The sequence below is a fragment of the Perognathus longimembris genome, chromosome 15 (assembly GCF_023159225.1).
Source record: "Perognathus longimembris pacificus isolate PPM17 chromosome 15, ASM2315922v1, whole genome shotgun sequence".
Classification (NCBI taxonomy): domain Eukaryota; kingdom Metazoa; phylum Chordata; class Mammalia; order Rodentia; family Heteromyidae; genus Perognathus; species Perognathus longimembris.
Window position 1 is genome coordinate 37,532,536 of NC_063175.1, and position 13,399 is coordinate 37,545,934.

Genomic DNA, 13,399 nt, shown 5'->3' on the forward strand with positions numbered 1-13,399 from the left:
TTTTGATTCTTTCACCTCAAGTTGGCCTTGAATTTGAGCTCATGTTGCCTCTGACTTTTTACTGGGGGGGGTCACAGCAGGCCTATGCCATTATACCCTGCTCAGCTAGAATTTGAAGACATGACCTATTCTATCAACAGACCTACAATTCAGGAATGGGATTTTAGTTTTTAGGAATCATTGATTATTACATAACAAAATGATAATCGCTTCATAAAATACTTCATGGTTATATATTAAAATAATAATATCCACATACATATTTTCTCTACACACATATATATATATACATGGAAATATGAAACAACCTTTCATGACAAAGTTGAGCCACCCACAGGGAAAGAACATTTCTTTCAACATGAAGTTAAGGGACATAGAATCTATTCATGACTTTGGTTTGAGACAGTTTATTTTCTTTCCCAACTTACAGATACTGGGTCAGGTAATCTCCCGGATCAATGACTGCACTAAAATTCTATAGACTTACCATCTATTATGGTGAATGTTGCAGCAAGATGTGTGTGTCTCTTATTTGCTTTCAAAGCAACACAACACAAGATGAAGCTCCCAGTAAATATGCTTAGGGACAGAAGAAAATTGGACAGCAACTTTTAGTTCTGGTTAACGACAAACGACATCTTCCAGCCACATGCTTGCTAGGGGCAGGCCCCTCTGATTCCAGAGATTCATTTATTTCTCCATTGAGAAAGTGTAGGAGTTACCCTACATGCTATTTTTGGCTTCTGTGAGCTTCCAGTCTAGGATTTCTAAAGCTGGGGGCAGAGGCAAATGGGTATATTTGCCTTATTACTTTCTCTCCAAAAGCAATGTTCCCACAGGAAGCATAACAAGGCTACAAAAGAGGTCTTGCAGTGATAAGTAATAGGAAGAAGGGTTGACCAACACTTTGCAGGCAGAGAAGATGGTGAAAACTTTTGGATCTGAAAAGGGAAAATTTTTCTGTCCAAACTAAACTCTGGTAGAGTGGGATCGAGGGGTGGACATACATACTCAATCTCCATTGGCTCACTTCACTGCAGTGCTTCTAGGAAAAGAGTGAAAAGGTGTGACACCATTCAAAGGAGCAACCAAGCTATTCAGAGAGAGGTGGGTTTGTGACAGGGCTTTCTGTCCCTCACTTCCAAATCCTTCCTTATTCTAAATGTCCCCAAACTCTCACTATAAAATGTGATCATCAGGAGTCCTTTCCTAAACCAACATTAAATCGGAAGGTCTTTAAGACCATTTGCAGACCGTCTTGATTCTGCATTTGTCCTATGTGACTTTACAGTGTCAATAAGGGGCTCCACTCTTCAATTGCCTAAGGGGGCAGGAGAAGGGAATGGACAAACCATTTGCAGTCCAAATATAAACGCTCAAGAGAGATTAAAATCATCATAATTGGTTCAGACTGAAGACATTGCTCCTTGTTCCTTTCCACCACCGTGGAGAGGTAAGTGTGTGGGACTGGGGCGTTTGTCATCTCTTCCAAATCCTTCTCATCAAGGGTCCAGTTCCTCTGACTAACAAGAAGATCTACGTGAGCATCTGAATACAAACAGGTTGCTTCGCAGACACACACACACACACACACACACACACACACACACACACACAAATAATAAACCCCTCAAAGTGAAATGTAATTATCAGGTTTAAAAAAAAAAATACACCCTGTTTCAAGAGCCTATCACAACTCGCGTCTGGGCGCGCAATTCCCCCAGCCCCCAACACTGCTCTCCTTGTGTCAGATAGTGGCAGTGTTGAGCCCGGGAACCCGCGCCCAGCCCGCGGCGGTCCCCGCGGCCGCTCAGTCTCCGGGCGGCAGGAGCCACTGGGCCGGGAGGGCGCTGGGGAGCGGGCGGGGCGCGGGGTTGGCGAGGGGTCCCCGACCGGCCTCCACAAACTGTTCTCTCTCTCCACTAGCCAAGAGCCCCGCTCGCGCCAATTGACCGAAATTCACTGAGAGAGGGGAGGTGGAGGGAGAAGGTCGCTCGCCGCCCGCTCGCGGCTGGCCGGTGCCTCTCTCTCTCTCGCTCTCTCTCTCTCTCTCTCTCTCTCTCTCTCCCCCCCCCCCTTTCTCCCTCTCTCTCTTTCTCTCTTTTCTCGGTTCCTCCAGCCCCGCGAGCGGCCCCGATCCCGCTGGGCGAGCCGAGTGGGCATCCGCGCCCCCCTCGGAGGCAGATCGCGGGGTGACGGTCCCCGCTCGGCTCGGTCCTCCCCCTCCCCCGCCAGCGCCCTCCCCCTTCCTTTCACTAGGACTCCGGGACTCGGGAGAGGGCGCGGGAGGCGGGCAACCCGGGCCCGACCCCACTCCGGCGCTCGCCGGGGACGCGGGCGGGCGGCGAGGGGACGCGGCGGGGGCGTGGGGCGGGCGCGACCATGGAGCGGCGGCGCAGGAGGCGGCGGGAGCAGCCTTAGCGACCGCGGGCGGGAGGACCGGCGGCGGGCAGGGGCGGCCCGGTGCGGCGGACCGAACTGCACAGCTCAGCAAAAGCGCCCTGGCCCTCGGCGCGCCGCCTCCTGCGAGCCCGAGCCCGGCAACATTTTTTTTTTTTTTTAAAGCTCCAATTCATCCTTTGAAGAAAAGGAAAGAAAAAAAAAAATAGAGACCCCGAGCGGGGAGCCGAGGCTCTCTGTGTGTGGACATCTACGTACATAGATTCGATTGTTTTGTTTTTTTTTAAATTTTTTTGGCTCTTGCTAAAATTAGCCGGGCTAGCCGCGCGCCTGTGTGTGAGTGTGTGTGCGAGCGGGCGTGTGTGTGTGTGTGTGTGTGAGTGAATGTGATTACTCCAGGACTCCTCGGGCTCCGGAGACGCCATTTTCCCCCTTGATATCTCTCTCCATAAATCGGTGGCGCGGCGGAGGCGGCCGCGTCGGGCGGGAAGCGCGGGGCCGGCCGGGGCGCCCGCCGCTCGCCGCCGCCTCCGCGCGCCCGGGGGCCCCCCGGCGCCCCCCGAGCAAGGGTGGCCCGCCCCGCGGCTCGCCGTTTGACAGATGCTCATCGCCATGGAGTTGCGGCAGCAGCACCTTTGGGGGCTCAGGCGAGAGATCGGAGCGACCGGGATCTGAGCGAGCGCTGGAAGCCAGCGGAGCCGGAGCCGCCGGGACATGGGTGAGCAGTGCGCGGCGACCTTGGTTCGGGAACCCCGGCGCTCAGCTTCCCGCCGCGCCGTGGGTCCCCCCTGCACGCCCGGGGCCACGGGGCAGTGTGTGTGTGTGTGCCCTACATACAAAAGTTCTCGTCGTCTCGCCGGGGGTGTTGACTTTGCACAGGGTTTTGGAAGGGGAGAGCGGGCTGAGGGGGGCGGGATGCTGGTCCCCGGGAGGGGTGCCCAGAGGATGGGCGCGATTCAGGCCGGCCCGCGGGTGGGCAGTGATGCTGGCTTAATTGGAGTGGCCCGTTGGTGGCGGCAATGGTGGAAGCGTCGGGCTGGAGGATTGGGAGCTTATTGAGTTTCGTCTAATCTGGACCCCCCCCCCCTCCTTTCAAGCCCCCCATCTTTCCCACCCTCCCCGGGTCGGTCCTGCTGCCGGCTGCTGGGGCCAGCGGGCTTGGCTTTGGTGGAGTGGACCCGAGAGGGGGGAGGGGTAGGAACAGGGGTGGGAAGGCAAGGCGGTCGGATTTTCTCTCTCTCTCCTCTCTTTGTAACTTGCAGGTTAAGTGGAGCTAGAGAGCTACATTGTAACCTAGTTGGTTTTCTTTTTCTTTTTTTTTGGGGGGGGGGGCAGTGTATCAGAATCTAACGAGTCGGTTAATAGAGAAGAACTGGCAAGAAGTGGTCCAGCGGGCGAAGGTTGGTGTCTGCTTGTGTTCTGGCTGTGCGTTGGTCTTTCTCTTAAAAATCTTCATCAATGGATTTGAGTCCCGTTTCTCGTGCTCTCTGGTTTGAGGATTCTAAAAAGGCAGGAATTCCCTTAAAAGCAGACGAATGACCCTTTGAAAGCACGCATTGTGTGCGTTTCTTCTAGAGGAGTCCTTGGGCTTGGGAATTAACAGCAGGCTTCCCCTTTCCGTGGTTCCCAGCAAGAAATCCCTCCCGGAAAGGAAGCCCTTCAGTATCGATTTATTGTTTTTGTCTTTCGAACCATTATCTCTGACCAAAACACTGTCTGAGAAGTTCCCCAGAATGAAAGTCAGGTAAACGGAACTGGACAGATCTTTAGCAAGATGGTGATAACGGTGATGCTGGCTTTGGGGTGTCTGTTTGTGATGGAAGCATTATTGGGTAATTGCAATTTCTGATCGGTAGAGCATGTTGGATCTAAAATAACAATAACATAATAATAATAAGTTACTGCTGAAATGTGTCTTCCACCACCCCTCCTCCCCCGTCCTACCCGGCTTACTACAATTCTGAAATCGGATCCAACTGGAAATATTTTCATTGGTGATCGGAAACTTGTGCAGTTGGAAGTAGGAGATGAGGCTGGAGGTACTGGGCCTGTGGAGGGGGAATTCTTGAAGCTTCTCGGTGTTACATTTCTTCTTTATGTGTGTCTGTCTAGAAGGACTGTTGAAGGAAGAATTTCCAATTTGTTTCCTTTTAAAATAAACTGTCCTGACAATCTCATGGTTGACATCTAAGATTGTAATTTGCGTGTCTCCTTATCCCTGGTGAAACTCCCCTCCGGTGAGGACTTTGTTCTAGACTTCTACAGAAGCTCTTCTACAATCCCACAACTATTCACACCTTTCCCTTGAAGTTTGGTTGGAGTCCATAGTCTGTAAGGAAATAATGACATTAGTTGTTTTTTTTTCTCTTACATTCCTTTCCCTTTCCTTTTTCATTCCTTCACTGCTCATCCTCTTTTCCTTCATTTCCTGTGGATTTGCACAGGAAGACTAATTTTTGTAAAATAACTGTCATGGAAATTCTTTGGTAGTTTGGTTCCTGTAGCTCACACAGGTAAATCTCTAATGTCTCATCTAAATTCAGCTATCTGTTGCCAAGAGGTTATTGTGTATGTTGTAAGAAGGAGGGTGGAGGAGTGGGACTTGGAGAAGGGTCTGAAGCCACCGCTACAGCCCTAGACCAGAACTGGGGGGGGGGGGGGAGGGGGGAGGGGTAGAGAAGGAGTTTCCCAGTTAGAGGTTGGCTAGAGTTGGTAGGCGGGGCCAACTGGCCAGGGGTGGTTTGTGAAGGAGGAGAAAGTTTATTGCTTGTTAAGGTGTAGTCAGTTTACAATCTGAGGTCCCTCCCTCCCTTTCTCTGGATTTCTGTGGCTTCTACTGTCCCTCTCCTCCTGGAGGGAGGTCTAATTTTTTCTTCTTTTTTTCCTCTCTGACTTAGGGTTCCTAGGTTTCAGAACGTAGTTAAAGGTGTTGTGCTTTTCACTTGTACTTAATCTCAATGCCTGTTACCAGGAAAGGCTGTTGGAAATATTGTGTGATGTAAATCAGAAGAGAAGGAAGAAAGCAAGTATGGTTGGACACTGAGAGCTTTTGCAAGCTACAGGGAATATAACCCTAGAAGATATAGAGGCCTGTGCCCAGAGTACTGCTTGGCACACAGTCTTCTTTCCCCATTAGTTAAAAGAAAAGACAGAAAGAAAAGAAAAGAAAAGGTTCTGGTTTGGGGAAGTGGAAGTAATGTTCAGACTGGGTTATGGGAGCTGTTGCCACTATAGTAACCTGAGCTGAGCTGAGCTGGGGGGAGGAGGTGGTGAGCCCAAGCAGTGTTTAGCCAGAGGAGGGAAGCGGACTTGTCTCTTTTAGCAAGGAAAATAGATGTGTCACTGGAATAAACAAACTCACGGTGGGGGAGGGGGTGTAGTGAACATAAGGAGGGCCATCTGAGAGGCAGCAGTGTTTGGTGAGGAAGGGGGCTACTTCTGGCCTGAGAGTAAAATATCAGAACATATCAGTTGCCTTATATGTTCATGAATGGGCTAGGCCAGCTAAAGGTTGTAATCTGATCTTTTGCACATTAACATCAGAATGTTACATAGGAAGGCTCTGCACAGAGCCTAGTTCTGAACTTCAAAAGAAGGAAACCTGGAAGTATCCCTGAGAGAACCAAGCAGCTCCCACTGATGCCATGAGGGCTACTGGTCATGTACTTAACACCACTTAGGGTTAGCTGCTTTGCCAATCACCTGACCTGGTTGAAGGTTGGGGGGTGGGGTGAAAGGGTAGGGAAAAGAGAGAGAGAGAGAGAAAGAGAAAGAGGGAGAGAGAGAGATTTGGATTCTTTGTAAATTATAATTGAAAAAATGGTCAGTGGGGAGAGAGAGGCAAGAGTAAGGTTTTTGCTGAAGAAGAAATAAATAGGTAGGCACTTTTCCTCCTGGATTTCCCATTCCTTTTCTGCTGTTATCTTAACTTTGAATTCCATTAGGGGTAGAATCAATACTTCGCTGGCATGAAAGTGTGCATCCAGGAGAAGAGAGTTCTTGCAACACGGTCATTATTTTTAGTGGTACTTCAGTCTCTGCTCTGAAATATCTCTGTAATATGCAAAAGGAAGAAGATGAGAATTAGTTAGATGGATGGGACATCCTTTCTAGGTTCCTGTGGAGACCAGATTTTCCTTTGGAGACTTGAACTTTTAATTGAAACCAGAAAGCTGTGGAAGGTAAACCCAGCCAATGAAATTCTGTTTTCCCTGATGCTCTGGGATAGGAAATAAATAGGGTTTTTTGTTTGATTCTTTGGGTATTTTAAAAATAGCTTTTAAGTTGCTTTTATTATACTCCTTCCAGAAGAACAGGGCCAATGCAGAGCATTTAAACTGGGGTGATAATATGGAGTTTGTTCAGCAGTCCAAGGTACTGGAGGATCTTGGCCAAAGTGGGTGAGGGCAAAGGAAGATGCTCTTGTCCTGGAGGGTAGAGCATAGGGCTGAAGAAAGGAAGTCTCACATTGATTTCAGTGTATACATTTTATCTACTCCCAAGGTTGCTGTGAGGATGAGTCCAAAACAATCCAACTCCCTTTCCATGCTATGGCATCTAATGAAGCCTGATCAGCTATAACAAAATACTTTGACATAATCAGCTTATAAAGAGAAAAGGTTTATTTTGGCTTATAGACTTAAAGCTCCAATCCATGACTAGTTGGCCCTGATGACTTGAGCCTGTGGCAAGGCAGTATACTGCCTTGGGTGGGTACAGGTGGTGGAACAAAACAGCTCACCTCAGGGACAGGAAGTAAAAGATAGAGAAAAAGGAAGGGGCTAGGATGTTCAAATCCCCTTCAAGTGCATGACCCTCCCAGTAGCTTATAGATAGACCTCTCACTAAGCTCTGCCTCTTACAGAGTTTTACCAGCTCTCAATAGTACCACTCTGGGGACCAGTCTTTTAGCACATAGATATGTGAGTGACATTCAGCATTCAGACTATAGAACTGAGTGAGTTCCCCTAAGTGTTTTGGTCAGAATTGAATAGAGATTTCTGTCATCATATCCCACAAGTTTTGGCTTTGTTTAGAGCTCTTTCTGAAGGCCACCTGATGTTTCCATAAAATCCTCATGAAGTTGTAAATGCATTGGCCAGCCAAACACTTGATCTGTACAGAAAAGAAAACACTAAGTTTCATGGAGTATATATACTTCCTGAATGCTGAGAAATGGTGACAACCTACATTATTGCTTAGCTCTGTGTTGTCATATCCAACTTTACTTAGCCTTCGTCTGGATTTCATTCTCTCTTAGGTATACCAAGTGGGAGATAAATAAAGTTTTGGGAGAAAATGACTTGAGATGAATTAGTCTAAGTTAGTGGCCCCTAGACGTCATAGATTCAGATATAGCCACTTTCCTAAGAGTTGGAATTAAATTCTATCAGAGGGTGCCCTGTAAGTTCAAGGAAACATTTCTATGTCTTCAGCTTAGAAATCAGTAGTTTTTCAATTTGTTTCAGAGCATGAAGAGTGGAGCACCTGAAAATTCATAGTCCTTTTTAAGAAGAACCAACCATACCATCTCCAGGAGCTGAATATGGCTTAAGCTGCAGAGCTGCCTGTAAAGCAAGTCTAGATTGAGCCAGCTGAGCCAACAAGCAGGCAGGCAATGCTTTGCTTTTCAAAGTTCTAGGAAGAGAGGGGATCCATTGGTGAGAAGAATTGTGTTAGCTTGATCCAACATATCATTTTCTACCCAAAATACTTCCTTTTATATGTATGGAAATTTGTTCTTTTCAAAAATATCTTCACATCACCCCTTTGGTTTTTCTGAGGAAAGAAGCCAAAGAGGCATTTCGTATTTATGCAGAAGATGAGGCAATGGTTGCAACAGAGTTGCCTAAAATGACAGAAGTTGGTGGGTGACTTGGGTGCCAGACAGCTTGGGTGAAACTCCAATAGCTTCATATTTGAAGTGACAAGATATGCCTTGAATCCTTTCCATAGTACTTGCAAGTTAAATGACCCCAGCAAGGTATTTAATCTCTTTGTACCTCAGTAACCTAATCACTAAAACAGATAAAAGGTAACTACCTCCCCTATGTCCAGGGGAAGGCAGGGGGCTTTAAAGATTAAATAATACCAGCTAATTTATGTCACTTAATTCTGGGAGGATATCTGTGCTGGTTCCTAGAGACTAGTATCTGAGATTATTGTTGCCTTGGCCTAGAGATTAATAACCCCTTGGTTTGACCAGAAATGCCCATGAGGGCCCTTTGTGTTCTAATGTTTCCGTTGATTTGATATATTCTATTTGATATACATTATATACTAGGTGTATATATTGTAGACAGGTGAGTTATTCAACTCATATACAAGTTGCACTGTTATATGTCTATGTCCAGCTGAGACACAAAGTCCACGTGATGTCCAGTTGGAATCAAGGAAGCACTGGTGTTCAGGAAGTGTTCTTTGAAAAAAGATCAGGAGAAGAAAAGGAATACACAGGTGTAACCACATAGAGAAGAGAGGTGGAAGGGAAAGAACAAGAGACTAGTTCTTTATCAGGGTACCACCATGGCTGAGCAGTGACATTCAGGACTGGATTCTAACCTCTCTAAAGAATGAACAAATGTCAGAGCTGTCTCTGTCCCAGCAAGGACAGGAAGTTCTGTAGAATCAGGAAGGTTCTTTAGTCGTATTGGCTCCTCAGCTCCTCCTTGTCTCTCCTCTTGCTCTTTCCCAAGACACCTCACTCTTTCTGTCCAGCAGCCTACACAGAGCCGCCTATGCAGAGTTACTGAGTGAAACTTCATTGAACCAAGCACACACCAGGCTCTCTGCTCCTGTCAGACTGGTTTCCTCACTGACCTGGGCACTTGTCACCTGCCCACCTCCACACTTCAGCTCTCTCAGGGTTGTTACCTCCTTGCTGCAAAGTGCCCTGACTGGTCCCTTTCAAGCTGATCTATGTCTTAGGACAGCTGACACCAACCACCCCACGTCCTCAATGAGGACAGACGAGTCACTCTCCACCAGCTCTCTTGTCCTGGTTTCCAGTGCATTTTATGTCCAAAGCACAGGCCACACCCAGCCATTCTGCTTTGCATTTCTTTTTCCTACTTTCCCCCTTCTTAAAGAAAAGGACTAAGCTTGTACATATTTTTTTCCCCAATACTGGCATTTGAACTTGGAAACTACTACTTGCTAGGCAGGTACTCTACCACTTAAGCTTTGCCTCTAGTCCTTTTTATTTTTCTTTAGTTATTTTTCAGATATGTTTTGCATTCTTACTCAGGGCAAGCCTCAGGCCATGATCTTCCTACATATGCCTCCTGTGTAGCTGGGACCAGAGGTACATACCTTCATGTCTGGCTTATTGGTTGAGATGGACTTTGCTAACATTTTGTCTGGGCTGGCCTCTAACTGCAATTCTCCCAGTTCTATCCCCAGAGTAACTGGGATTACAGGTGTGTACTACCACATCTTGCACCTACTGATGATAGCTTTTTAGTGCATGAACTATTCAAAGACTTTATTTATTAAAAATAAATATGATCCAGGTGTTGTTAGTTCATGCCTATAATCCTAATTACTAGAGAAGCTAGAATCTGAGGATCCTGATTTGAAGTCAGCCTAGGCAGGAAACTCCATAAAACTTTATCTCCAATTAGCCACCAAGGAGCCAGAAGTAGAGGTGTGGTTCAAAAGGCAGAGTACAAGGCTTGAGCAAAAAAAAAAAAACAAAAAAAAAAACCAACAACAAAAAAACAAAATCAAAAACTAAGGGACATAACCCAAGCCCTGAGTTCAAGCCTCCTTACTTACACATACATTCTTTTTTTTGGGGGGGGTGTATATTGGGACTTGAATTCAGGCCCTGGGCTCTGTCTGCGCTAGCATTTTCTGCTCAAGGCTAGCATTCTACCACTTGAGCCACACCTCTACTTCTGGCTTTTTGGTGATTAATTAGAGATATGACTCTTAGGGACTTTCCTACCTGGACTGGCTTTGAACTGTGATCCTCAGATATCAGCTTCCTGAGTTGCTAGCATTACAGGCATGAGCCACTATCTCCTGATCATAAATGTTATTGAAGGTATACCATAGCTCTCCAAGATGAAGCCACACAGTGAAGGCCTCTTAGAGTAATAACTACTTATATTAATGGCTTTTTATATTTTGAGCTAACTTTAAGGGACAATCACCCCATCTCAGCTTCTCCCTCAAAGTCTGAGGTAATGATATTACAACACACCAGCCTCCTTTCAGTCACTGATTCACTCATTCACCCAATCATGAAATATTTATTAAGTGCCTACTAGAGTCTCATCACCACTCTAATTCACATAGCTCTTGACTTTCTCTGAAAGTTCCGCTTGCATTCTCTGCCCACCACACTCATTCTGGTACTTAACTGTGCTGTTTTCTTTGATGCTTAAGTCCAAGTGCTTTTGCTCCTCAGTGACTGAGAGAGCCTGACCACAATGGAACTGAGGAAAGGCTGAAAAGTGAAAGGGATCCAGAAGGGACAGTTACAGGGGGAGGCGGAGGCAAGCCGCAGGGTGGGCTGGCCATCTGTTAGTACAGGATGCAGGATAGATTGCATCGGTTCTACTCCTTTGTTGACCCATCATAAAGTAGAATAGTCACAATTAGTGTGAGCAGTCCCTTCTGACGTTCTGGGACTGTATGTAACTAGATGTATCCCAGAGGTGTGTGTGTGTGTGTGTGTGTGTGTGTGTGTGTGTGTCCATGTGTCCATATCCGTGTCCGTGTCCGTGTCCCAGGTCTTGAACTCAGGGCCTAGGCATGTTCTTGAGCTTTTTATACTTGCGCTCTACCACTGGAGCCACAGCTCCACTTCCAGCTTTTTGTTGGTTAATTGAAATTCAGAGTCTTATAGACTTTCCTGTCTGGTTTGGCTTTAAACCGGAATCCTCAGGTCTCAGCCTCCTGAGAAACTAGAATTACAGGCTTGAGCCATCAGTGTCTTGAAATCCCAAGGATTTTTAACATTATCATAAAGTCCAGAGCTCTTCAAACCCATTTAATGACACCCCAACAACTGTCTAAACCAATCCCACTGGAAATTAATGAGCTTTGCTCAGTATTTGATGTGGTTAAGAGAGTTATAGCAGGGGAAGTTGGTGCCCTGGGGTAAATTGAATCAGAAGCTCCCCAATTAGAACAAAACAGGCTTGCAGGGAAGAACTGAGGAGTGGATGGCAAACTCTGTATGAAGAAATACCACAAAGGGTAGTGTGGAATGAAGAAAGGGGTTAAATTATTCCCACTTCTTTTGAAGCCCAGCCTTCTTTGGTGGAATAATTGAGTTGACATGTGAGAGATGGTACAAAGACAGCTTCTGGAAAGTCCAACACCATAGCATCTGCCAGAGCTTTGCCCTTGCTTCCCATGCCCTGTGGGCATCTGGAATCTCCACTGTGAATATTTCACTTAAGTCATGTATCTGTGGGCTGAGTGTCACTTTTCTATGTAGAATTTAAAGAGCCTGAAGCATGAGTTAACCTGTCCTTTTGGAGGTCCTCCCCCCCTCCTATACCTTTCTGCCCTGCTAAGGGAAACCTCTGTTCAGCAATGGCTGCTAAGTGGCTTTGTGTGTATTTTTTTCCAAAGCCAGAGTCCTCTGAGATGTTCGATTGGGATGACATCAGGAAAATTGGCCTCTGACCTAAGGGACTGTAAAAAGTTTCATGAGGACACACAGATTGGATTTTTACCAAAAAAAGAAAGCATCTGCATGTTACTGAGATTCTGTGATGTCTAGGGCCCCAGAATCTTGCAAAGGATGTGAGACAAGAATGCAAAAGGGGGCAGAAACATTGTGAGAAAAGCAATTCTTCATTATTCTTTATGTCTGTCAATGGTTCAACTTGCAGTGGGAAGGAATGCTTGGAGTTTAAAGTTACGACTGTGCCATAGGGAGATGGAGTTGCTAAATCTGGCGAATTCAAATTAGTGGCCCGATGATGCTTGTTGGGAGCACTGGAGGCACCTGTGGAAGTGTAGCAGCGGAATGAGGTGGCAAGCCGTATTCAGTTGCTGCTGGCTATGCCTGTGACCTATTGTTATTTGAGCAATGTGATCTTTGATTTTTTTTAAAGTATTGATTAATAGTGGTGGCTAAAAAGGACCATTTGATGTGAAAGCTCTGTGGGCCTTCTTTCTGTTCATTATTTGTACTCTGGAGCTCTATTACAATCAGCGTTTTGATCCACAAATATTTATTAAAGTCTCGGCATTGCAGCCTTTGTGATCTATTGAGCCTGGTATACTCTTGACGGGGAAAACCTACTATGAGATATGTCTTTAGTCTTTAGGGAATGGATAGGATATTTGGAGGGACATGCTTAATGATGGTGAAATCATCACTCTATAGCTCATAAAGGAACGTTGTTCAAAGTGGAGGTTTGCTGTTCTCATGATCAGTACTAAAGCGTAGCAATAGAAGTCTTTGAGGAGGTTGTGCTTAATAGAAGAAGTGGAATGGGAGACAGTTTCAGGGAGCAGAATACCTTACCTTTGACATAGAGGCAGAGATCAGATGATATGTAAGTGTAAATTTAGAACTGGCTCAATGTAACTCATGCTAAGTGTGAGTATGCACGACAAATGGCAGGCAGCTCTGGGATGAAGGTCCAGATAACTGATGTGGAAGGACTGGCCACACCTAGCAGGCACCTTATAGACTTGAGGTCTTCTCTCCACAATGGAAGGATGAAACCCAGGGCTCTCGAAGTTGGCCTTAGTTTGTGTACCCAAGGTGGTGATTTAAAGTCATCAACTTTTTAATACTTTGATTCAGCAAAATCAGGTTGCTCATTGTCATCAAATGCAGTGGACTCTGATAGGTGGGAGCTGTGGGGACTCTCAAGAGGGGAGAAGGATAAAGTGGCTGCCCTCAATCTGGGTGAAACATGTCCTAAGATCTCATGGAACACATCGGATAGCTCTCAGGCTAAATACTGAATTGTAGTGGGAGCCTTTGGGGCCACTACACAGAAAGCTCACGAATTGAATGTGGTGA

The 13,399-nt window shown here is 46.3% G+C and overlaps 1 protein-coding gene across 3 annotated transcripts in view; it reads left to right on the top strand.

Moving 5' to 3' along the window:
- The first annotated feature begins 2,478 nt into the window (after window positions 1-2,478).
- Window positions 2,479-13,399, top strand: part of Setbp1 (SET binding protein 1) — a 349,334-nt gene continuing 338,413 nt past the window's right edge. Inside the window, exon 1 of one of the 3 annotated variants that reach the window (XM_048363215.1) lies at window positions 2,479-3,118. The gene's annotated coding sequence lies outside the window, so the exon portion shown is untranslated. Of the gene's footprint in view, window positions 3,119-3,604; window positions 3,801-3,829; window positions 4,145-13,399 lie in introns of those variants that run through there. The other 2 variants (XM_048363219.1, XM_048363220.1) reach the window with 2 other exon arrangements.